Here is a 27,992-nt window from a genome sequence, read left to right on the forward strand (position 1 = left end):
ATCGACTACATGTTGGAGAAACATTGGTCTATGTAAAAGATGATAATTTCCCTTGAGCACTTTGGAATATGTTTGTGCGACAAAAAAAAAATAATATAAGTCACAAATGTAATTTTTAGGTGCTGTAGTTCAATATATACAATGCCGGTAAATCAGCGAGTTATATAACATTTAGAGTCAAACACGGCTGATGCCATCAGACAGTGACAGTACTCAACTTTAAAGGCGTTTTACACAAGTTGCCCATGTTCCTTTACTGCCTTGTGGATAATCCCTGAATGTTCACCAAGTGATTCAGCATTCTAACTTTTGTACTGTGTGCAGACTCTCTGTGATTCTTTGTTTACATGTCTGAGCTCTGATGAATAGGAGGAGCTGCAGCCAGAGAATTATTACTCATAGTTCTCCCTCCCCTTCCTCTCTCAGTCTCTGTCAGTGAGGATGGAAAGTGAAAAGAGAGACATGGTGTGTGATGTCATGAGGACGGCCTAGAGCAGTCCCCCCTCTTATTGTGGCTACTTTTTCTGCTCTCTCTCTTATTGTGGTCTCCTTCCCTGCTCCCATCTCATTATGCCCCCCTTTCTCTGCTCCCCTATCATTATGGGCCCCCTTCTCTGCTCCTTCTCTTAATTGTGGCCCAATCCCTGCTCCACCTCTTGTTGTGAGCCCCTCTTTGTGCCCCTTTGCTTTGCTACTCATCTTATTGTGGTTGCCCCTTCTCTGTTCCCCCTCTTGTTGTGCCCCATTCTCTGCTCCCCATTTCACTGTTGCAGAAAATAAATAATACACACTAGTTAAACTGCATGCATACAGCAGTCACTTACATTATAATTAGCGCAACGCTATTGTACACAACACGTGGCACTTGTGTGTTAGTTTGGCCGTCGTGGACACCTATGTGTAGTGTTGAGAGGCTGTTTGTTTTCCCTCAGGCTGGAGCAGACAGCTCCTCTCATTGCTGTACGTGGGCCAGATTGTTTTTGAAGCTCTCCATTCACTACAGTCATGTTGGCCGGAGCTCATCCACGTACAGAGTGACAACAATATCATTGATCACGGACCACCCTTCACATTTTTAGTTTTATACACAAGGAAGTGAGTCAGTTTTTCACTTTCTGGGGGATTTTTTAGTGTGTAGTCAGAAAGGTGCGGCTTCTGAACCTTTTACAAAAAGAAGTTTTAAAGAAAATCCACCATCAAAATCTATTGTGATAAACCAGGGGAACCTACTCATAGAGACTCCCTGCTTTTCCAATCCGCATTCCACTTCGGGAGCATTTATGGTATCCATCGGTTTTCCGTTGTTTTCAGCAACAGCGGCTAAGAAGATTGTACGTAGTGCCCTTCCTTTAGGTAATACGTATAATATAGAGCAGGAGGAGCTTTGGAGATAGGACACTATGCCCAATCTGCTGATAACATGATATAGAGCAGGAGTCGATGAGCAGAGTGTACATAGTGTCCTATCTGCAGGCAGCATGTTATAGAGCAGGAGTCGCTGAGCAGAGTGTACATAGTGTCCCATCTGCAGGCAGCATGATATAGAGCAGGAGGAGCTGAGTAGATTGTACGTAGTGTCCCATCTGCAGGCCGCATGTTATAGAGCAGGAGGAGCTGAGCAGAGTGTACATAGCGTCCTATCTGCAGGCAGCATGTTATAGAGCAGGAGGAGATGAACAGATTGTACATAGTGTCCTATCTGCAGGCAGCATGTTATAGAGCAGGAGGAGATGAGCAGATTGTATATAGTGTCCTATCTGCAGGCTGCATGTTATAGAGCAGGAAAAGTTCCAGAGATTGTACATAGTATCTTCAGTGTGTGTGCTATACATGGGTTACCAGAGGACTGCGAGTAATAATATTGCAATTACTTCACGTTATGACTATAAAATGCAGATTTATTTGTAGAAAAGGTCAAACCACGTGCACCTGACACAATTCAGAGGAGGATACATTTTGGATATCAGAATTTCTCATTGTAGCAGACATCTGCCATCATCCCGTCTTCTGCTGAGCGGTGGCATTGTGTGTGGGCGATTCATGGAGATCCTTTAATTGATTTTTGTAGAACTCTTTTAGAACGAATGTTGTAAATGACTGAGTTAAGTGGTTTATGGTAATGAGGACAATCCATCACTCCGCTCTATATGAGAAATCCACACGTTCAGGTTCGGATGAGAATGAGGGAATAGTATTTATCCAGCAGATTTCTGGACTAGCTTCTGTTAGGGACAGATGTAGCCATGGGGATGCAGTGTTGTGGATGAATCCTATGCAGTATGGTGACCTCTGGTTATGGTGACCCCTGACTTGTATCTCACTAGATTTACAGTGTTTAGTTATATGGACTAACACTCACTCCTACATTGCTATTTGCTCCATAAAACACACAAAAAGTGTATCTTGCTTTTACAATAAATTTATGTACATACAAACAAACAGTGACTGGGTGATTTATTCGGTACATTGACCGCCCTCCATGCCATGAATGAGAGCTGTTTACTTGACCAGAGGCCATTTTTATTTAGTTCCATTTATGAATGTGAGAATTTTCTGACTTCTATTGGAATTACCTGAAAGGAGTTGTCCCAAGATTGGAACGTATCATATCTCTAGAGCAGTGGTTCTCAACCTGTGGGTCGGGACCCCAGCGGGGGTCGAACGACCAAAACCGGGGGTCGCCTAAAGCCATCGGAGCCGCAATTTTACTGTGTTTTTACTGTAAGTTGCATGGTTTGGGGTCACCACAGCATGAGAAACTGTATTGCGGGGTCACAGCATTAGAAAGGTTGAGAACCACTGCTCTAGAGAATCGTTGATGAGTTATGGTGGAGGTAGGTGCACTGGTTGGTCAACCAAATAGTCATCCGGAGTTTCCTTTCCCTTTTGAATCTAGTGTCAGTCCATGTTATTTTTATCCAAAGTGAATGGACAGCAGAGATCCCTTAGTGCAGTACTTCCCCTGTCTTCCACAGTAAGGCTACATTCACACTACAGTATGGGGGACGTATATACGGCCGATGTATATACGGGCGATATACGTCCCCCATACACTTCTATGGGCTCACGGCCCTGTACGGGAGCGGTACGGTGCAGCACACGTGCGGCACCGTACCGCTCCATAGCCTGGGGAAAGATAGGACATGTCCGATCTTTCCCTGTATTACGGCGCCGTGCGCCATTACTTTCTATGGAGAGGGGCGGGGGTGAGCTGCGCTCACCTCCTCCTCCTCTCCCCGCGCTGCCGTGTGCCCGCCGTACTACGGTGCGGCGGGCTCACAGCAGTGTGAATTTAGCCTAACATTGAATTTAAAGGGAATCTATCATCATGATTTTTGTATCTGAACTAACTGCTATCTTATGTACGGTTATACCCACACATGCCACCCATTCTTTTGGGATGGTTTTCAGCTGCTCCATCCATGCCAAAGCTTTAAATTGTATGTTCAGCCTAATATGCAAATTAGGCTGAAGTGCTTTGGAGTGTTAGCAGAGCACATCAAAGCTCTTGCTCTGCAGCAATAACAAGAATGCTGCTACTCTTCCATCTCCTAGCGCCATCTCTCATTCTTCCCCTGTCAGCTATGTCACTCCTGAGCCCTTAGGCGCTCTCCCAAAGTTCTGATGTGCTGTAGATTCACAGGCTGTTACACTGTGCCCCCTCTTAAACTTATCCCTCTCGTTGTGTGCTGAAACTTTTTCTGCTGCAGTAAGATTACTTCATGCAGAAGGAGGTGCTGAAAGAGCAACTGAAGGGGAGACAGTGTAACAGCCTGTGAATCTGCAGCACAATGGGGCTCTGGTAAGATCTTCCAGAACTCTTCAGGATCATTGACATAACTTTAAAAATGGAATTTAGAAAGAAGAAGGTCATTGATAACAAATATAAGAAGATTACTACAAACACGATGCCTGGATCTATCAGTATGTGTCCCTGGTTTATCTATGCTTGATTTTTGGGAAGATTTCCTTTTAGTAGTTGTTAAGGATCCCTAGAGGAGAGCTATGTGCCTCTACAGTAGCCTGTGATATGATACCACACATGGAGAAAGTGCTAATTTTCTACCGAGCTAGAAATCCTTTTAAATTGATAATTGACTTCACTGCTTTTTATTCCTATAAATACCTCTGGAAAATGTGTGAATTTTCAGTCTACATGTATGATGTCATATATTATTCCCATGTCCTGCGCTGATGGGAAACTATGGAAGTGCTGACATGTTATGTTTTTCTGCTAAGCCTCCCTAACGCAATACATCACACAGCTGTACATTCAGATTTGTCATACACGTCACTGTGATCCGACAGATGGAGGGAAAGATCTATACATAGGATCCCATCCATAACGTTGTACTTTGATAATATGTATTTTAAGGGGTTTTCCAAAAGTGACAATTATGGCCTATCCTTAGGATATTACATTCATTGGATATTGGTGACACCCAAGTTATCTGTAATCAGCTGATATAAGCCTAATGTACAGAGCTGGAAACAGGCAACAATCTCCTATTATTAAAGGGGTTTGCCCTTGAAAGACAATTCTCAAATCGTAATCCCTTAATAATGCTTACATGATAAAGATAACTTTTTACTTTAGATATTACTCCGTTATTTTTTGTTACTTTTGCTTGTATCACCTCATAGCCTCCTAAATGTATGATTGGGTGCTAGATGTGCAGATACTCCTGGTAAAAAAGATTAAAAAATCAATTACAGAATAGATTTTTTTTCATCCCCCCCATAAAAAGCTAATATAAGTAAAACAATGTAAAACCCCCAAATATATTATTCCTTCAGGGGTCTAGTTTTCAAAATTGGTTCAATTTTTGGAGGGTTTTACTGCCCACCTATCTTGTGGGAATTAGTCATCAGAAAGTGGCCTAATAAACTACCGGTATGTTGTCTAACAGCTTTACACCTTCCAGATGATGTTTCTTTCATAGCCCCAGTGTGGTTCCATCACCAGAAAGTAAACTTTGAAGTGAAATATAAATTGGTAGTGTAAAGTCAAGGAGGCGGAGAGTTTAACACTGAAGTCAGGCTCTCCCTGCCTCTGAACACCTCTTCCCATGACTTACATAATGCACCAGACTTCAAAAGATTCATGGTGCATGTTATCTCAGGGTGTGGGACCTTCAATTATGCAACATAGCAGCTGAAATCCACCCTCCAAAAGCCAGTAGATGCTCCTTCCTCCGAGTCACACTGTGCGCCCCTACTGCAGTTTGTGACCACCTATTGGATATTACTGCATTCTAGAGGAACTGGCTAACAAACTATGGGGTGTGTTTTCTTCTTTAAAGGGGTTTTCCCACCAAACAAGTTAGGCCATATTCACAGGTCACAGATTACAAGAACAGGGTTGCGATGGGGTCCTAGATACCTCTGTTAAACCCCTCGTCGCTCCCTGAGATGAATGGAGCAGGCAGCCACGCATGTCCGTTCTGCTTTATTTATCTCAATGGAGCTGACGGAGATTGTTGTCAACAAAACGGGTTTTAAAAATATGCAAATGAGCCTAAGGTTGATCTGGGCTAAATTAGCAGCTGTGGAGTCCAGAGCCCCTCAGAATTACAAATAGATATAAAATCATTGTTCCATATTTTCTACAGCTTCCATTTATTACTGTGGTAGTTTAGGAAATGCCAAATCAAATCCAGCCTCCTTTCTGGATATAGGTATGGGTTCACCAACTGATAAAATTCATAAGAAAAGGAATTGCTGATCCTACTAGAGTTGAGCTACTGGGCATGTGTGACCAGCGGCATCGGGCACATTAGGTGGACATGAGGAGAGAGAATACAAAACAATAACATCAGTATCTGGACACTGTCTGCAGTTTAATGGATCCGCTAGACTCCTCTTATTTTCATTTTAGTGACAGGAGCTAAAAGCACAGGCCCAAACATAGGTGTGAACTGGGCCTTACAGAAAAGTACCAAGTAATAAATCAATGACAATTTTGGAATGACTGCATCTTCAAGGCTGGTCTGTTCAACATTAAAAAAATGCCTCACTGTTCTTGTAACTATATCAACTATGGATATTCTTACATCATTTACCAACCTTGGCTGCAGGTTTTCAAACAAACAGCTCACACTCTGTTCTCATAGACTTTTTAAGTAAGTCAATTAAAATGAAAGCCAGACATGTTAAAAACTTGTTTTTTTATAATTCAGTTTGAAGAGTTACTGCTGGATTCTGTGTGGGAAGCTTCGTAAACCGATCCTGCCCTTGTGGAAGACACAAGTAAAAATTGTCAATTTTGCAGGGTGTTATTTTTATCTAGTAAGATGAAATTATCTAAAAGTCATGGTAAAAATTAAACCTAAACCTATTATTAATGCCTTATATTTTAAGTCAGGACAGGGTAAGCACGATATATTGAAGGGTACTTATAATTTATCAGAATTTGTAGAAAGAATCAGTGGTAGCAACTAATTTAAAGGAAATGTACCATCGAAATCAAGCATATATAAGCCAGGGGCACTTACGTATAGATGCAGGTACTGGGACTGTGCCTCCTTACTTCTAAAATCAACTTTTAAAATGATGCTAATGAAGGGCTCTGGAGGGGGTTGTCACCAGAGAACCTCCATTCAGGAGTATTTCTGCCCTGCCCCCTGCTAACTCGGCACTTTGGTTTTAAAAGTAAATTTTAGAAGGAAGGGGGTCATGGATAACAAAATATAAGAAGACACCACAGTCACGGTGGCTGGAACTATGAGTAAGGCTAAATGCACACTGACGTGTGCCCACCGTACTGTAGCACGGCGGGCACATGTAGGCGCCGGGGAGAGGAGGAGGGGTGAGCACTTCTCATCGCCGCCCCTCTCCATAGAGGAAGATGGCGCACGGGGGTACGGAGGGGTGACGCACTTGTGCTGCAGCGTACCGCTCCCGTAGGGCACCGTACGCCTATTGCCGTCAATGGGGACGTATATAGGTCGTATATATACGTTTGCCGTATTTACGTCCCATACGGCAGTGTGAATGCAGCATAAGTGTCCCTAGTTTATCATGATGGATTTTTATTGTTCGATTTCCTATAAGCAGTAAAATCTGAAATGGTTTTATTTTCTTATGTGTTTCATGTTCAATTGTTGCCGTGGCAGGGAGATGGATATTAATCATTGCTTTGCACCATGATCCACAACAATGGGGCTCATTTACTTACCCGGTCCTGTTGCGATCTAGCAGTGCATTCTCCGACGAGGATTCGGGTCTTCCGGCGATTCAGCAAGCTCGTGCGTCCAACTTCCTACAGGTGTCGCTGCTGCGCTGAGGTCCGCCGGAGTTCACCATCTTCTCCCCGTGCATGTAAGTGCTTGATTTTGCGACACACTTGGTTTTTTAAATTCCACGGGTTTTCCGAATCCGTATGGTTTTCCGACGGCCACGCCCCCCATTTCTGTTGCGTGAAAGCCGAAATCTGATCGCGTGCGCCAAAATCCCGGCGGAATTCGGCGCAAAACGGAAAAATTCGGGAAACCCGACGAAAGTGCGGCCGCAGAGCCCTAAGTAAATGAGCCCCAATGAGTTACTTGTCATTTAATTGCTGCAGATCATAGTGTGCGTTTCGGGTTGTCATAAATCCCACCCACGACACTGCTACTGTACTACTCTGTGGATTTACTCCAGGCAATACGCAACGGATCAGTATACCCAAATAGTAATGGGGCCAGAAATAGCCTTTGATTGAAGGAGGCCCCAGCCACAATTTTGCTATGGGACCCAACTTTTACTAGTTACGGCAGTAAATGAAATACAATGATGGGACAATCCCTTTAACTTTTGAAGCAATCTTCTTTAATAGGTAATTTTTTCCACACTCTTTTCACTGTGAGTTTACAAGAGTTTACATGGTACAGTTTCCATATTCATTCAGTTGTACATACATGTAGGTGTCATCATAGTACCATGAGGTGTAGCGAAGAAGACCTTGCTTTTTCTATTTATTCCAAAGAGAGGAAGTCACAGCACATCCTTAGGAGCAATGTACTCTTCATTTGGGCTTCTTAAAGCATCAAGGATTTAGTAGGAGTCAAGCGTAAGTGTTTCGATCAACCTCATGGTCTAGTTATGGCTTTTAAGAGCACAGAGCAGTCAGAGCATGGGGTTGTTCGAAACGTGTAGGCTTGACTTTGCTTTTAAGGATGTGCGGTGACTACTTCTCTTTGGAATAATTAGCAATTTACCTGCAGTCCTAGCAGGCAACGCGAAGTGCACTCCTGCATGTGCTTGGATACATATGGTGATTTTCCTTCACAGTGTGGAGACCTCCGATAAAAAGACAAACGGGTGTTTACGAAGTTGCTCGAACAATGGACTGAAAAAACCCAACTCGGCTCATACACAATTGTATCAAGAAAGCGTATATACTCGCCTTCTGATGCTCCAAGCGGCTCCTTTTACTTCTCCTTTTCACTGGTAACAGAGCGGGCAGAATGCATGCATGCTCTGTTCCCAGTAAAGTGGAGCTGCGCAGGGCATCTGAAAGCATTGAAGCTGAGTATGTAGGTTTATTTTTTTTATATAGTGAGGGGCTGTAGTGCATTGCTGGTGCTGCATAGGTTATTACTGGTGAATGCTGCTGCGTAAAACATTACTGATGAGTGCTGCTGCATGGGGCATTACTGATGAATGCTGCTGCATGGGGCATTACTGATGAGTGCTGCTGCTGCACAGGGCATTACTGATGAGTGCTGCTGCATGGGGCATTACTGATGAGTGCTGCCGCTGCATGGGGCATTGCTGATGAGTGCTGCCGCTGCATGGGGCATTACTGATGAGTGCTGCTGTATGGGGCATTACTGATGAGTGCTGCTGCTGCACGGGGCATTACTGATGAATGCTGCTGCATGGGGCATTACTGATGAGTGCTGCTGCTGCACAGGGCATTACTGATGAGTGCTGCTGCATGGGGCATTACTGATGAGTGCGGCCGCTGCATGGGGCATTACTGATGAGTGCTGCCGCTGCATGGGGCATTACTGATGAGTGCTGCTGCTGCACGGGGCATTACTGATGAGTGCTGCTGCATGGGGCATTACTGATGAGTTCTGCTGCTGCACAGGGCATTACTGATGAGTGCTGCTGCATGGGGCATTACTGATGAGTGCTGCCGCTGCATGGGGCATTACTGATGAGTGCTGCCGCTGCATGGGGCATTACTGATGAGTGCTGCTGTATGGGGCATTACTGATGAGTGCTGCTGCTGCACGGGGCATTACTGATGAGTACTGATGCATGGGGCATTACTGATGAGTGCTGATGCATGGGGCATTACTGATGAGCGCTGCTGCATGTGGCATTACTGTGGGAGGCTGCTGCGGCATGTGGCATTACTTAGGGAGGCTGCATGGGGCATTTCATTACTGGGGGAGGCTGCTGGGCATTACATTACATTCTTCGGGGAGTCTATGACCAATGTTTTTTCCACCCTAGGTGGTTTTTCCCAGTTATTTGTGGAAAAATTAGGGGCATCGGCTTATACTCGGGTCGGCTTATATTTGAGTATATACAGTATTTTATTTCCCCTTTATCATCATAACACTGTGTTAAAATATGACAAACCCGTAACAGAAGTCTCAGAAAATGAGACCCAATATCTGTATTACACAAGGAATACAAGTACAGGCGGTTCCCGACTTAAGGACACCATACTGACAGACGACCTCTAGGTACAGACAGACTCCTCTGCCCCCTGTGAGCTCTGGTGAAGCTGTCTGGATGTTACTTATTTCTGAGACTGCAATCGTCATCTACAAGGTGTCTGTAATGAAGCTTTATTGATAGTTATAAAATATACGAGTTCCAACATACAAATTCAACTGTATGTAACCCGGGGAGTACCTGAATCCAGTAAAATAGACTTGTCAGGGGCAGTGACAGGTCCTCTTTAAATACTTGTCAGTGTTAATGGTGTTGTCCTGTCGGTGACATGTAGCTGTTTTGAATTTTATGATTTTACATGTATTCAGTATATTATCACTGTATCATTCTTGTCAGATTTATGTATTAATATGTTAACACTACCTGACATGGATATGTGTGAATGAGGCCTAATTCCACATGCAGACACGGGTTTTATGTTGCTGGGCTCTATCTGAATGCAATATGAGAAAGCCATGGGGAGCAGAGAGCAGGATATACAGCGTACAGCAGTTCATCTCCTTCCCATGTCATATAGACCATTAACAAAGAAAATGTTATGGACGGCTCGGAAATCTCCAGCCGAAGGTAAAGTCTGCAGAACAGTCCTATTCATGGCTTCTCTATGGTCAACAAGACACATGAGCAGAACGGAGTGAATAGACCTGCTACACAAAGTTATAAGTCGGTTTTAGAAAATATTTGTAGTCCAAAAAATAACAATTTTTAATCATGTTCATTTTTGAATGGTATGCTGCACTGTTGCTTAGTAAAAGAAATGTATGAATAAATTGGCAGCAGATAGTGACCATTTCTCTTGTTAGAAAGGCATTATTGTCCCTATACAGCCTGGCACTGCCAGCATTGATTAGACAATGTGAGCGCCTAAAGGCACGTCTCCATCTGGTAGCATACAGTTACATATATAGTTAGGTGGCCTTCAGATCTTGTACTGCAAAAATGAGGTAGGAACATAGCCTTGAAAAAAGACATGCCCATCAAGTTCAACCAAGGAAGGAACTGGAAATAGGGATGTAAGAGAAAATAATTCCAAACAGTTAATGGGTGAAATTTATCATAAGTCTCTTAGAGCAGAACTGTTCTAGTTGCCTACGGTAACCAATCAGAGCTCAGCTTTCATTTTCCCACAGCTGTTTAAAAAATTACAGCTGAGCTCTGATTGGTTTCCATGGGCAACTGGAACAGTTTTACCTCAGAAACTTGATGATAAATGTCCCCCAATATCATTAAACCTTTTTGAAGCTGTGCTCTGCTCCTGAGTAACAGCTTTTCTCTAAATTATTTCTACATGCCATGTCCATATTTATAGAAATTAATAATGTCCCCTCTTAGCTGACTCTTCTCAAGACTAAATAAATCTACGTATTTTAATCTTTCCTCATAACTGGGACCCTCCATATCCTTTATCATTTTTGTGGCTCTTTGTTGTATTTATTTATGGATTAGTGCCCAGGAATGAACTGTATATTCCAGGTATGGCCGAACCAATGCCTTGTACACTGGTAATATTACATCCTTATCATGAGAAACACCGCCTCTTTTCCATTTTTTTGTTTAGATTTTTAGGGGGAAGAACAAATGGTTCTGAATGATTTTGCTATGAGGAATACAGTTTTATTTAATACAGACATGTCTGGGGAGATTCAGGATTAACTTTAACCCCTTTACATCTGTCAAAAAATTAGACATTTCTTTAATTTGTATGGCTCCGCCCATAGGTAAGTAAGGTACTTTTAATAGTTTCATGACATGATACAACTTCAGAAGCAGTTAATTGTTTCTTGGATGTTTGCTCCTAGTAAACCTGTGGTTTGCCTTATCCGGGAAATAGGTTATGATGTTCTGCTTAAAGGAAATCTACTGCTGGAATAGGGCTGTATTCCCAGCAGGGTGAAAAAAAGCCCTATGTTTTTTAGGTGATTTTGTAAAGCAGTTTTTATCAAAGGAAATCTACCACTAGCTGGTAGACATATTAAAGGGAACCCGTCACCACTATTTTCACAAATACAGGTAGTGACAGGTTCCTACAGAGCTCTAATAACTATTTGACACCCTGCTTTTAGCTAAAAATTATGCCCCTGAGATTCCCATATATTCAACTTTATAGTTTTATCTGGTAACTAAGCATGGCTACAGCGAGTCTAGGTGGGCGTGGCCTCCTCAGGCTGAATCCAGCAGCTCCTCCCCATCCCTATCTCTGTATGCTGCTATAATGTCATGTGACCAGGGTGACATCATCACAGGTCCTATAGCTTTTGTAGCATTAGGAACTGTACACTAAGCATATATGTCATGAAATCACAGCATATTTTATCACATGAAATCACAGCAGGCTGCATGCAGAGGAGTAGAAGTCCATTGAGGCTGCTGTGATGGTTTTATGTGGTCAGATATGTACATGGGATATAGTTTTCATATTAAGTAGCTCAAGGACCTTTTATGATGTCACCCTGGTCACATGACATTAGGCCACGCCCCCGTGTACTCGCTCCAAAGCTGCATAGATACCAGGCAAAATTATAACTCTGATTTTATGGGGATCTGAGGGGAACAATTTTTAGCTAAAAGCAGGGTGTCAGATAGTTACTAGTGCTCTATGGGAACCTGCCACTACCTGTATTTGTGAAAATAGTGGTGACGGGTTCCCTTTAAACTACAAATAGTTACCTAAGCTCCTTTTGATGTTGATCCCGGTGCTGTCCTTTGCTAAGCTTGATACTCACCTAGAAAAGAAACTTATAATTAGCAGCCTGAAGCGCAGGAACGAGATGTCCGGTGCTCCAGGCTGCTAGTTATGCACGTCTCTTGCTCCCATCTCCCATGCTGAGAGAGGGAGGTGACGTCACGCGAGAGGCATGCATTGACTCCTCCTGCATGACAGATGCCTCTCTCTCCCATGTTGGAAAGGGAGGTGACGTCACAACCTCTTGCCCCCGTGCTCCGGGCTGCCAATTATACGCTTCTTTTCTAGGTCATCCCTATTTGTCAAGCTTAGAGAAACAGGAGCTTAGGTAATTATTTGTAGTTTAATATGTCAGCTAGTGGTATATTTCCTTTTATAAACTTACTTTAATATTTATTAATTGAAGGGCAAGTTCTGTGTGGTGCATCACAACTGGCTATTATATGCCCCCTGGAGCACTTTTCCCCCACCTCCCTGCTCCCTCTGCATTCTGCCCACTTGCTGGTTGCTAAAATAGTGTGGCCATTGGAGAGTGCAGAGGGTGCAGGGAGGTGGCGGAGAAGTGCTCCAGGGGGTGTGTAATATCCATAGGCCATTCCACTTAATGTTTAATAAAATGACTTTACAAAATCACATCCTAAAGATAGCATTAATGGGGAATACAGCGCTATCCTAGTGCTAGTTTTCCTTTAAGCCTTCTACATCATTTGTGGTGTATATTATATTGTTAAAATAATTATTAGGTACTGGAAACATATGATGATCTACTCACAAAATCTACTTCATCCTTATAAGCCAGACATGAGACTCCATGTCCGTAGTTTTGAGTCTTGTTCTCGGGGTATAAGTAGTGAACATATAGAATATCACTGAAAACACATGTTGGGGCTTTGTATAATTTGATTCATAAACTTATTTCAAGATATGAAGATCTTACTCCGGCTTTACAGATTGTATCCCCCTAATGTACAATATTAATTTTACATGTACTAGACAAAACACTTCACATCTGCAACACTTTAGCCTTCAGGTGATTACATTATCAGATATCCCTTGATGGTCTTATACTGTAAAACTTATTATTATGACATTTTAGGAACTTTGAAATTCTGAGATGTTTGATCAGAAGGAGAAGCTAAAGTTACTTTGTATTTCCGTGGGAGTAAGCATTGCTAGTAAAGAGGACTCATTGTTGGTGTGTTAGTCAGGAGAAGTCAGGAAGGCATTCATAATAATGATACCAAGATCAGACCCCAGTTAAAGGGGTTGTCCGTGATTACAAATATTTTTATATATGGTTCGGGGTTGTAAAAACAATTAAGAGCTTGCACTTCTCTCCATGCTTCCGTTCAGCCATATTGTGGTGTTCTATTTGTATACAGAGACTGGATGTGACAGCCACACTTCTGCTATAGCCTGTAACTGCTGCTGTAGCTTCATGGCCATAGGCAGAAGTAGACATTGGTGACAATTAATTAAGGTTTATGGATAGATTTCCAGGCATATTCTATGGAAAAATTAGGTTTAAATAATCTTTGCTGTCACCTATTGTAAGTAGAGATCTAATGATGTATTTTTTTCTATAGAGATTTTTCTGTATATACTCCAGTATAAGCCGAGACCCCAAATTTGAAAAACTTGAGTTTTTACAGTATTTTATGTTGTCATTCAGTCTCGTCTTTAATCCAAATGAGATGACAAAGAAAGATGCACTTGCAATTAGCAAGAGTCAGTCTGTTGTTAGACTCCCTTTAAATGGAAAGGAAAGGAAGTAAACTCCGGCTCGCGCACTGGGTAAAAAGCTTACATCGTATATGCAGAAATACGAAAAAGCTGTAATGAAGATACGTATTTCTATTGAAACGCGTAGGCTAGCAGTGGTCTTGCGCACTTGTTTGCTCATGGTATTTTTGCCAATACAATGTATGCTTTTAACTAAAGAATAAATCTGGAAGATTTGTATCTTTAGCTGGTGCGGGAGCCGAAGTTCCTTTCGTTTTCCTCTTATATGCCTGAAACCCAGGTTTTCTGTTGCAAACCACAAAAGAGGTTGTGATTAAGCCAAGATTTCTAGGTGAGCTGACTCTCTGTAGTTGTCCCTTTGACTGAGTTATCTTCTGCTTTGCTCTGCTGAAGGGAGGGGGATGGAGGGACATGCTAGTAGACACACTGGGGCTTATTTATCAGCGCTTCTGGAAACATTTGCGTTTATTTATCCCTTCCCACCAGCTCCACACCACGACGTGGGGGTGGGCCGGTACAGGGCATTCTCATCCTAAGACTGGCATACTTGCTGCAGCCAGCGACTTTTCACTTTTTCCTAAGCCTCTTGATGTATCTTGCTGTGCCGGAGGGGTGCCTGGGCTATCATGCGCACAATAAATAACCCCCCACTTCCTTGCATTCATAGCACACACCATTGGGACTCACTGCTCCTTTTGGCTGTGTGCTAAGTATGCTTATGAAGTTCATTTTCTGGGAATAGTAACTATGCATATTATTTGCTAAAAACACAGCGGGCAAGAGTTAGTAAACTGTTGTGCGAATCCATCATTAGGTTTATTAGTGACAATCGATGGCAGGTCCCTATAAGTTAAGCATTTTTTGCCATTTCCTTAGTTCTGAAAGTAAATACAAAATCCTTTTCAATTTTATCATCCAATTCTGGTGCACATGTGTTTTTATAGGTTACCAAAAATGAATGAACAAAAAGGGTTTGTTTGTTACCTTGGATAGAAATACCGTAGTTCTGCATAGGAGCTGGAAACACAAAACAATAGGATAAGATGTTTCTTCAACAAACTTTCAGATCCACGCATTTCAGCGTTCCAGCATATTAATCATGATCTGTTTCTTTGCTTTTTCAATAAGAAGCACAAGAGTAGAATTAAAATTAAGAAGTGAATGGGTATCTGGTATTTAGGTCTTTATTAAAAACTGACTGGATGTGATAGTATGAGGCACAATGCACAATTGTTGGATGACTCTACAAGAGCACTCAGGAGATTGGCAGTGTCTTTCATTGCTTTCCCTATACAATTGATATTATCTACATAGTATAATATGATGTATGTCTTCCACACCTTCACATTTTCTATCACACTCTTTACATAAAATGCTTTAAAAATCAAAAGGATAATGAACAGAGTAGTAAAGGAAAAGTAGCACCATATCTAAATTTGTTCAGAATTGTGAGGATATTGATGTATTTCCTAGCTGTACATACTCCAATAAAATAATAATAATATACGTGCTGCTTTCTGAGATACTATGATACCAGCGCAGAGGAATGTAGCTTGCGCAGCGTTCAGAAGACAGTACCTGACTTACAGTGCAACAATGAGAGCATTATGTAGTGGTAAAACACTCTGTGACATGGGTCACAGATAGAGGCCCCAATTATACAGCCGGTGAAAGCTAAGACGTTGTATTTCAGTTATCTGAGACCTATTATCCACTAAAGTGGTTTTCCATAGTTTATTATTTATAGAATCTTGACAGATTGAATGGTAATGTTGGCATCTCGGCATTCTTTCTTCTATTTGGACCTGCCAAGTAGAGCCCCTAATTGTTATATATATACGTTGTGTATATATGATTTAGTGATATGTTCAGGCAGTATGGAGAAAAGAAATAAGTTATTTCTGTCATCCTGGTCCAGTAGAGTTTCTTCCACATTTTCATTCTGGTACAAAAAAAAAAAGTAAAATAATTCAGATCTTTACTAATATACACTGCTCAAAAAAATAAAGGGAACAGACTATAATATAATAATAATTCTTTATTTATATAGCGCCTACAAATTACGCAGCGCTGCACAAAGCATGACAAATCAGTCCCTGGGGCTCACAATCTAAACAACCTACTAGTATGTTTTGAAGTGTGGGAGGAAACCGGAGGAAACACATGCAAACATGGAGAGAACATACAAACTCTTTGCAGATGTTGACCTGGGACTAGAACCCAGGTCCCCTGCGCTGCAAGGCAGAAGTGCTACTCACTAAGCCTCTATAACTCCATGTAACTCAAATTCCTGTGAAATCAAACTGCCCGCTGCTTTGTGGCTGGTGTTTTGGTCAATTTTGAACTTTCGTGGTTCTTTCAGATGGTTTCTACAACCAACACTCTCTACAAGTGGCTCAGGTAGTGCAGCTCATTTGTTGTGCCTGTCAGGGTAGCATCCAGAGGCTGGAGGCGCTACCAGGAGACATGGGGGGCTGTAGGAGGGCAACAAGCCAGCAGCCACACCACTACCTCCTCCTTTGTGCAAAGTGGAACAGAAGGAGCACTTCCAGAGCCCTGCAAGGGTGGTAGGAGAGCACCCGTCCACAGATGGGGGTTGTGCTCAGAGCCCAACACCATGCAGGACGCTTGATATTTGCCAGAGAACACCAGGATTGGCAAGAGTCTGGATACTCCACGGAGAGTGATCTGCTGCCTGCAACATCCTTTATTATCCTTTAGAATTGGGTCAGTAATGGTGTGGGGTAGCATTTATTTGGAGGGCCACACAGCCCTCCATATGCATTCCCAGAGGTCGCCTGACCGCCATTAGGTACCGAGATGAGATCCTCAGATACCGTGTGAGACCATATGCTGGCACGGTTGGCCCTGGGTTCCTTCTAATGCAGGACAATGCTGGACCTCAGGGCTGGAATAAGTCCAGACTGTACATGAGTTGGAAGATCATTTAGTTGAGGTCTGGGAGGAGATCTCTCAGGAGACCATCCAGATCTCATCAGGAGCATCCCGAGGAGTTGTAGGGAGGTCGTACAGGCACGTGGAGGCCACACACAATACTGAGCCTTATTTTGACTTGTTTTAATGACATTAGATTAACATTTTTTTTGTCAGCACATTCAACTTTGTACAGAACAAAGTATATTTCATTCATTCAGATTTAGGATGTGTTATTTGAGTGTTTCCTTTTTTTTTTTTTTTGAGTGGTGTATTTAACAGTGTAACTTAACTAAATTCCGAATTGTAATTACAGTGTGTATGATAACAATAAGCTTTAAGATATACTTTATTCAATCTTTTCCGTGCCCTTCTTTTACCCCTGCCTGCCTTTCTTACTTATGCAAATAGTTGTTGTAAAACAGCTTTCTGTATCCACTGACAGCTGAGAGATAAGGGATAAAGTGTCTAATGACTTAACTCCTTACAGACAGTGTCTGGATAGTCTCATCTCCTCAAAGTGCTGAATCAGTTAGGGAAATTTTCTCTAGGTATGGATAAAGTTTACTATTAGCCTCCTTATCTGTCTGAAGTGGATGGATATAGGAAAGCTTTATGCTCCCAATAGGAGAAAGATCAGAAACCAGGCACATAGCAGCTGCTTTACTTATTGCCGTATATAATAAAGTTTACTGGTATCACCTTCAGTTTTCCTTTTCTGTAGTTAAGAAACATTTCTTCAAAAGTTTGTCACAAATTAAGATTTATTATGTAAGTTTCTTCCTTGTCATGACTCCATATTCAATATTTATTTCCCACCAATTGGAACATGCAACATGCATTATGACTGTAGCATGATTTGGATGAATACGGGATAATAAGGTATAGCCCCATTACATTGAATAGTAGCTGCTTATGCCAAGGTAGCCACTGAGGCCTAAAATTGGTGGCAGCCCTAATAAACCACTTACTACTCACATTTAGCTGAAGCAGGGTCTGGTTTTGAAATCAGGGAAGAAAAGTGAGTACATTTTTTTGGACTGACCTACCTCTGCTTTTAAAGGAAATCTGCCATCAAAATTAAACGTGATAAAACTTGGGCACTTACTCATCTTAAATATTCTTACATTTGCTATTCATGGCCTCCTCCCTTCTAAAATCAACTTTTAAAACTATGCAAATGTATGAGAGGGTTTGTTAGGGGTATTGCTAGAGCCCCTCCATGCTGTAGTTTAACCTGCTGTTACAGTGTCGTACCCTTCCCCCCTGCATCCTCTCTGCAGCAGTGCAAGGGGAGATGTGCTCCTTCACAGTGCAACAGCCTGTGAAAGTACAGCACGGAAGGGCTTCAATAGCACCCCCAGAAGCTCTCCAGGTTCATTAACATAGAAAGAAAGAAGAAACTTTTTCTGCAGCAGTGAGATTACATTAGGCAGAAGGAGATGCTGAAGGAGTAGGGGGGTGGAGAGACAGTGTAACAGCCTGTGAATGTACAACTTGGAGGGGCTCTGATAATACCTTCCAGAGCCCTTCAGGATTCATGGCATAACTTTAAAAGTGGATTTTAGAAGGAAGGATAAAATGGATAAAAAATATAAGAAGATTACCACAGTCACGGTGCCTGGATCAATGAGTAAGTGTCCTTAGTTTATCATGATGGATTTTGATGATAGATTTCATTTAAAGGGGTTATCCGGGTTTAAGAAGTTACTTAGGGCCAGGCTGGGGCGGGCTATTTAAAAATAATAAACGTGTACTTACCTCATCCGGCGCTGCTGATGTCCCGCGCAGCGGTCTGTCTGATCCGTGCCCCTGTTTGGTTACAGAGGCACATAACCCGCGCACCGGGAGCTTCCGGACGGCGCTGGGGCCGTCACCTCCCATCCAGCCCCATCTCTTAGCATTGTAAGCGCTGCGAGATGATGTCGGATGGAAGCTCTGTGTGCGTCCTTGTAAAAAAAACGGTGCACAGATCAGAGGGACCGTGGCGCGGGACATCAGCAGCACCGGAGGAGGTAAGTACACGTGGCCCTAAATTATTCCTAAACTCAGATAACCACTTTAATGATTAAACAACTGTAACATTTCAAAGAAATTATGTACAGTATATTAAATCTCTGCTATTTACAGATATCATCTGTGTGGGTTCAACACCTTTTATAAAAGAAAAATAAAGTATACTGTGGGAATTTACCATTAGAACCGACTCATCCTTTTCATCAAATAAAGGAGATTGTAGCAAAGCACAATGTGGGCGCACAGCTCTGAGAGCAGGGGAGGCATGGATTTTAAACAAAGATACGTCAACTTAAGGAAGTACAGGATAAATTGTTGTTTAAATATACATAAAACACTGCTGCTTTCCCCCTTTTGATAGTCTTGTTTTATTATGACACTTTTATGGCTCTACCCCTAAAGACTGAAAGTGTTGCATTTCTAAAGATATCTCAGGTTACACCAAACACTGGATGCTAAATCTTATTAAAAAGTGATCCCCAGCTGTGTTGGCTGAGTGGAGTTTGACTTCTTTGGGAGAAGTGTATATGTAGCGCTCATTTATCACATGACTGGTAATAAGAGCCGCATTACAAAAGCTTTTATACCGGCACCTCAAGCGCCATTTAATCTATAGCAAAAATCTGGAAACTAGCAGTCTAATAGCTCGCCCATTAAGTCATTCTATGCCGCTACTGTAAGTCCAACCTTTTATTTCTCTATTCGCAGTCGTAAATCTTTATAGTCAATCCATTTAAATTACACAGAGGGGAAAAAAAGCTTTGATGTCAAATGTTTAACTATCGAGTAATCCGAGTGAGGGCCATTGTGGGGTGACATGTCCATAATCACTTACCCTGAATACAGTTCAACAATATACATACAATCCTAGGTCCCTCCAAATGGTCAGTGTTTGTGGAAAGTTTTGCTTGGGAAGATTGATATGGGTCTTACTCCTTTATTTGCCTCAGATACGGTCAAACTAACTGGAGGGGTAATTCATTATGAAGCCGTTTTGAGTTTCAATTTTTTTTTAATAATAATAATAAGTCTTTATTTATATAGTTCACATCCAAGGATAGGACGGCACTCGCTGATACGATCCAGAATCTTTATTTAGCGTACAGGTAAGCAGACATGTGAGAACGCCGAGGTCCAAAAGGTAACAGGCTGTTTCGCGCTACTAGCGCTAGAGCGAAACAGCCTGTTACCTTTTGGACCTCAGCGTTCTCACATGTCTGCTTACCTGTACGCTAAATAAAGATTCTGGATCGTATCAGCGAGTGCCGTCCTATCCTTGGATTTGAACTATTACGTCTATTTACCTTTGGGACTTGAGCACCGCAAGTAATCCAATTGCATCTGCAGACCCCAGCAGGTACCGCACCGTCTTTCTTTTTCGGAGGTTAACCAGCGAGAAGCAGCGGGGGTTGTGCCTGTTCTACTGCGATTCTTTTCTCCCTTGCTGGAATACAAAAGACTTTATTTATATAGCGCCTACAGATTACGCAGCGGTGCACAAAGCATGTCAAATTGGTCCCTGTCCCCATTGGGCTCACAATCTAAACAACCTAACAGTATGTTTTTGGAGTGTGGGTGAAAACCAGAGTACCCGGTGGAAACCCACACAAACAACATACTCTTGTCAGATGTTGACCTTGGTGGGATTCGAACCCAGGACCCCAGAGCTGCAAGGAAGAAGTGCTACTCACACAGCCACCCCGACACCCATTTAATTGAATGTTTAGACTTAGAGCAGTTGTACCAAGTGTGCATGTTCTCAGCTGGGCAGAGAGGGTCTGACCACTGGGACCCCCACCAACCACAAGAGCAATCTGGAGAACATGGGCACCGTTCTCACTAATGGGAGGAGCGACAGGTTGAGCATATGTCTTTTAAATATTATGGAAGATTCATGACTGTACTACTATGACTATGAGTACAGCACTTTACTATTTCCAGCACTCTTTTTCTCTTTCTATGTGAGTATCAGAGATAATGGAGCGCTGTTCTTTGCAACCCTCTTGAATGGAGCTGCAGGACTCGTAAACACCCTGCTCCAATTTTTAAGATTGGGACACCCGTTCTCCAGATTGCCGGGGTCCTTTCTTATGATTGATGGAGGCAGCAATCGGACCCTCCTGTGGATGGGGTTTATATAGTATATTGGATATTGTATAGACTTATTTAGCATACATGAAGTCCCCGATTTAAATGATTTTTCTCATAAAAGAAAGTTCTCACATTTTCATCCCCTAGTGATGTCTACACAATAAAGATAATATTAGCCCATTTCTTTACAATTTTACTCAGTTGTATTACTGTTTTATCTCCCCCCTCCTGGGGGAGGACTCTTTAAGCAGACACATTATGATTTGTCTAGTTCTATAAGATGCTGTGTGCTGACAATGTGTATAGATTACCAGGGTACAGGTTTATGTACACATTTATAGTTCAATCAAGTATATACACTTTTATTTACATTCTGAGCATTCTAATAGTATCTAACACATAGAAAAAGATAGATGAGAGATGATGAGATCCATGAGATTTAAAACACAAGGACGCTCTCAGCTCTGCTACATCTGGGCTGTGACACACACTGTCAGCTCTGCTATAACTTCTTACTCTGGTTTTAAGATCTTATCGGGGACATGGCTTAGCCGCCTGGGAAGATGGCTGCATGAAGCATTAGCTCTGTCTGTTGGGCAGCAACTTACCATACTCACCCCTCTCCAGCGACTCCCAGCACCCTCACAAGTGCTCCGCTTACCTCCCTAAGCATATGGGCTGGGGGGGGTGAAGCTGCCAACCTGGTAACCAGGCGCATTCCACAGTCACAGCAAACATGGGGCCGGAAAACCAACTTGCCAGCGCAGTGACACCAAGCATGGCATAACAAATCTCCCAGAAGGTGATCACATCAGGGGAAATCCCGGAGACAACCTTGGACTTCGCGTTCTAAGTACCTACCAGGGGGTCAGACACGCCATCGCCTACTGTGGACAACATGGCATCTGGGATGCCGAAGCAGGGTAAGAACACCTGCCCCATAAAATTGGCTCTACAACAGCAAGGTAGGTTAAACACTATCCGAGACACCAACAGGGAGCCCAGCAAAACAGCGGCAATGGTTACACCTTAACCAGCAAGCGGAACCCTGGGAAGACAAGGCACATTGAGGGAGACAGAGGCAGATGAGACAGACGCCTTTGCAGTGTTCCAAACCTCTGATAAGGCTGTAACAGAGCACCTACTTAAAGACATGTTAGAAGCTCTACGATCCTCTCTAACTTCTAACCTACTTAAACTAATAAGCCCCCTCCAGGCTAACATATCTGAAATTCAAGAACAAGTTTCCCATGTGGAATCCAAAATGGCCAAATACGCTTCTGAATTTAATAACTGACTATCATCAAGCACTGGAAGAAAAAGTGTCCCAAATGCAAGCAAAGTTGATTGACTACGAAGACCGCAATAGACACATCAATATTAAATTCAGGGGGATACCCGAATCTGTTCCTGGTCCACAATTGAGGGAGTATGTAACGCAACTGACTAAGACTTATCTACCAACACTATTGGAATACGAATTAAGTGTGGATAGGGCCCAAAGGGTCCCCAAACCAAAGAATTTGCCAGATTCAAAACCAGAGACGTTTTGGCACGTTAGTGCTTCTACAACACCAAAGACCAACTGCAGGCCTACTCCAGAAAACACCCAACTGTTCCGACTCCTTACAACGTGGTCAAGCTATCTGCGGATACATTGCAGGCCAGAAGAGTCTTTCAGCCTTCAACCACGTTAAAGCATGTGATACCATATAGATGGGGCTTCCCAACGAAATTATTGATTAAATATCAAGAAACGGTCCATGTGGTGCATTCCCCAGAAGATGGACTTGGTCTAATTAACAACTGGGACTTACCTGATGAAGTCTGAACGGACAAACTGACACACACTGGTTATGGACCAGTGAACCCGTATTTATAACATGCTGCATTATATACGCCTGAAAAGTATAATACTTCAGTTTTGTAGTTGGTAGTTAAAAAGCCTTTTATAGAATGGCTGCTGCTCGGTGACAAATGGGCTTGTTTATGTAAGTACCACACTAACTCCTAGAGTACTGGTTGTCTGGTGGATACACCACTCCACTCTCCATCCTACTTATTCCACATGTGCAGGTTATACTGACTGATATTTTATTTAACTATGACATTATTTTGCCTGATCTGCACAAAAACCACCCCAAAACCTCCCTGAGAAAGCTACTTTTGTGTCTATTTTTCTTGCGTAAGCCTTCTACCCTTGCTCACCTGTCGTAAATCCAAAGAATTTGGGAATCACTAAAAAAATAACCAGATCCTTAAAGGGCATCTACCACCAGGATAAAGGACTGTATGCAAATGAGCCTAAGGGGCTCCAGGCTCCATAGGTGTTAATGCAGCCTGGATCCTCTCAGGCTCATTTACATACAATCTTTCATCCTGGTGGTAGATGTTCTTTAAAAAGTGACAGTAATTGAGGTGTGTAAGTTAAGTTTTTAAGTCCTATTAATATTGCATGCAGGAGAATCCCTGTGTGTGTAGAGTAGAGGAGATGATGGATGCCACCGGAGCATTACCAGTGTATGGGATTTAAAGCTGTTGAGAAATGTTCCTTTGAGTCTCATATGAAAGCAGTTGAGGGTTTACTTTTGCGATGCTGAAACCAAAGAAGATTGAGGTAAAGGGATTACAGAAGAACAGAAAAGGTATCCTTGATCGTTTTCATCTAGAACATTTGCGGATCCTCCTAATTCAATAAACTTTCCAAAACCCTCACTTACAGCCCCCCTCACATTCCAAAGTTTCACTTTAGGCTAAAAGATTTCATTTCAGACATTTCTAGTTTCCAAACTTCACACTTCGTACGGATGAGCCATTAATCTTGAAAATTGTATCAATAAATTCTAGAAATAACAGCTGTTACCAATTCATCAGAATCCTGGGAAATCAGAAGACTCCTCGAGGCACATGGGTAAAATTATACAAATAACTAAAGCTACTGGAAGATCCTGGACCGTGGCTCCAAGGTCCGGGCTTTATACTATGGAGAAGGGAGATAAATGCTCAGGTTTAAGTTTTTTGTTTTATAGTCAAAGTCAACTAATACAGAATATTATTAATAAATCCCAGCCATTCAGAGATCTGAGCATACAACGTCCCTGTTCTCCCTCTACACACATGGATCCATTCTGGTTACTCCAGTTTATTACCCTTTATATAGTGTCATAGACATTGACTATAACTTCTTAGTGGCAAGTTCAGGTGAGAGTCGATAAATTCTCAGTACAGCTTTGTGAATATGACCGCACAAAATAATAATGGGAAATATTTCACTGAAGACAACATAAAGTAGCCGTAATAGAATACTTACTTTTCTGAGAATTTGTGGTCTTCTACACGTTTACTTATAGTTTTCCTCAACACTCAAAAGCAAAGAGCATGCTGGGAGCTGAACTCTAGCAGCGGAGATGGTAAATAGCCTCCCATTTTACAGCACAGACACTAAGGCGCCCTTTTTTCACAGCACTGTAGCTTTACAGTGTTGGATACTATCCCCATGTGATGGTCTTCAGGTCCCCAGGAATTTAGCAGTTGATTTTTTAAATTTTTTTCTATAATACAAAAGTAGTGAGCAGTAAAACAAAAGTATTTTAACACATTGAGCTTTCTGGTTGCAGCCTAAGCGGAACAAGGAGCCATCACACACAGGGCCACGCCATCTATGCTGAACAGCTAACATGCTCCTGTGAGAGCCAGGGAGCGTCAGTGGGTTATGATTAGGTTAGTACATTTTGTTTGTTGAGGAGAAAGACTTGGACATTGGGCACCAGGATAATGACTGGGGGGCTCTATAGAGAAACAGATGAAGGCCCACTGTGAGGCACTATGCACAAATGGAAAACATGTGAAAGTGAACCAGAGACATTAGTGTAAGTCCGTGGATTTAATTATTATTTAATCACTTACATACGGACTGCAGAGCCTCTATATCAGGGTTGCACAACCCGCGGGCCGCATGTGGGATTGCGGATGCTGCTGCTAGCGGAGACCAATGAGCGCTGCCATAACTGATCAAGTACTCACCACTCCCGGTATCTCCTGCTGTGCTCTGGCTTCTGATACTGACTGTATGTCTCAGCATCAGGACCCAGGACTGTGCGGCGCATGAGCAGTGAGTGCATGTCAGCTGCTCTGTACTCATCGCTCAGCTACTCCCATGCTCTGGGCCCTGATGCAGGCAAATAGAACCAGCCTCAGGGCAGCAGGAAGGGGAAGAGAAGGGGGTTAAGTTTTTTAAAATTCTTTGTCTGACTCTCGGGGTCTCTGATATAATCTTCTTCTGTGGTTTCCAGTATTAATGGTCTGCTCTGGGAGTTTCCAGTATTAATGGTCTGCTTTGGGAGTTTCCAGTATTAATGGTCTGCTCTGGGAGTTTCCAGTATTAATGGTCTGCTCTGGGAGTTTCCAGTATTAATGGTCTGCTCTGGGAGTTTCCAGTATTAATGGTCTGCTTTGGGAGTTTCCAGTATTAATGGTCTGCTCTGGGAGTTTCCAGTATTAATGGTCTGCTCTGGGAGTTTCCAGTATTAATGGTCCGCTCTGGGAGTTTCCAGTATTATAGGTCTGCTTCGGGGTCTCCACTATTATACATATGCTCTGGAGGTTTCTAGTATTATATAGGTCTACTCTGGGGGTCTCCAGTATTATACTTCTGCTATACTTCTACTCTTTTATGTCTGCTCTGGCAGTCTCCAGTTTTAGTGGTTGCTCTGGGAGTCTCCACTATTATATTATATTTCTGGTCTGGGGGTCTCCACTATTATACCTCTGGTCTGGGGGTATCCAGTATTATAGGTCTGCTCTGAGGATCTCCTGTCTGCTGTGGGGTTTTCAGTTTTATATATCTGTCTAGGGGATCTCCACTGTTATAAGTCTGCTCTGGGGGTTTTCACTATTATACGTCTGCTTTGGGGGTTTCAACTATTATAGGTCTTCACTGGGGGTCTCCGCTATTCTAGGTCTTTTCTGGGGATCTCCACTACTTATAGATCTGCTTTGGGGATCTCCAGTATTATACTTCACTTCTAGCAGGGAGGGGGGCGGGTCTCCAGATTTTTTGTAATCAGGTTTGTTCACTGTACAGGCGGTCCCCTACTTAAGGACACCCGACTTACAGACGACCCCTAGTTACAGACAGACCCCTCTGCCCCCTGTGACCTCTGGTGACGCTCTCTGGATGTTACTATAGTCCCAGACTGCAATGATCAGCTGTAAGGGGTCTGTAATGAAGCTTTATTGATAATCCTTGGTCCCATTACAGCAAAAAATTTTGAAACTCCAATTGTCACTGGGGCAAAAAAATACATTTGTCTAGAACTTCAATTATAAAATATACAGTTTCGACTTACATACAAATTCAACTTAAGAACAAACCTCTGGACCCTATCTTGTATGTAACCCGGGGACTGCCTGTATTTGTAATGTGTTCTGGGGTCTATATTGTTGTGGCTTTTGGAACATTTATGGTTCTGATTCTTGATGCGGCCCCTTGAAAATGAGTGGTATAACAGTGCAGCCATTGGAGGGAGAAAGATTGTAATCCGCTGATATACACTCACCGGCCTTTTTATTAGGTACACCTGTCCAACTGCTCGTTAACACTTAATTTCTAATCAGCCAATCACATAGCGGCAACTTAAGTGCATTTAGGCATGTAGACATGGTCAAGACAATCTCCTGCAGTTCAAACCGAGCATCAGTATGGGGAAGAAAGGTGATTTGAGGCCTTTGAACGTGGCATGGTTGTTGGTGCCAGAAGGGCTGGTCTGAGTATTTCAGAAACTGCTGATCTACTGGGATTTTCACGCACAACGATCTCTAGGGTTTACAGAGAATGGTCCGAAAAAGAAAAAACATCCCGTGAGCGGCAGTTCTGTGGGCGGAAATGCCTTGTTGATGCCAGAGGTCAGAGGAGAATGGGCAGACTGGTTCGAGCTGATAGAATGGCAACAGTGACTCAAATCACCACCCGTTACAACCAAGGTAGGCAGAAGAGCATCTCTGAACGCACAGTACATCGAAATTTGAGGCAGATGGGCTACAGCAGCAGAAGACCACACCGGGTGCCACTCCTTTCAGCTAAGAACAGGAAACTGAGGCTACTATTTGCACAAGCTCATCGAAATTGGACAGTAGAAGATTGGAAAAACATTGCCTGGTCTGATGAGTCTCGATTTCTGCTGCGACATTCGGATGGTAGGGTCAGAATTTGGCGTCAACAACATGAAAGCATGGATCCATCCTGCCTTGTATCAACGGTTCAGGCTGGTGGTGGTGGTGTCATGGTGTGGGGAATATTTTCTTGGCACTCTTTGGGCCCCTTGGTACCAATTGAGCATCGTTGCAACGCCACAGCCTACCTGAGTATTGTTGCTGACCATGTCCATCCCTTTATGACCACAATGTACCCAACATCTGATGGCTACTTTCAGCAGGATAATGCGCCATGTCATAAAGCTGGAATCATCTCAGACTGGTTTCTTGAACATGACAATGAGGTCACTGGACTCAAATGGCCTTCACAGTCACCAGATCTCTGAGGAATGCTTCCAGCACCTTGTTGAATCTATGCCACGAAGAATTGAGGCAGTTCTGAAGGCAAAAGGGGGTCCAACCCGTTACTAGCATGGTGTACCTAATAAAGTGGCCGGTGAGTGTATATGGAGCTAGCATTTACCAGTAAATGGACGTTATATATGGTGGTAAAAAGGGTCTTTTCAGGTGTTTATTTAGCATCAGTTTGGATTTGTTAAGGCAGATCATTAGAAGAAAAGTTTTGTTTTACTTTGTGATCTTTTTGTAGAAACTTTAAATTCAGAAGGGACTTTGGAAAGGTTATGGTAGTTTTTCT

At 42.7% G+C, this 27,992-nt stretch overlaps 1 protein-coding gene across 1 annotated transcript in view; it reads left to right on the forward strand.

Annotated features, from left to right (window-relative positions):
• Window positions 1–27,992, forward strand: part of XRCC4 (X-ray repair cross complementing 4) — a 294,092-nt gene that overhangs the window by 183,804 nt on the left and 82,296 nt on the right. The gene's annotated exons all lie outside the window — the stretch shown is intronic.

This window comes from Engystomops pustulosus, chromosome 1 (genome assembly GCF_040894005.1).
Source record: "Engystomops pustulosus chromosome 1, aEngPut4.maternal, whole genome shotgun sequence".
Classification (NCBI taxonomy): Eukaryota; Metazoa; Chordata; class Amphibia; order Anura; family Leptodactylidae; genus Engystomops; species Engystomops pustulosus.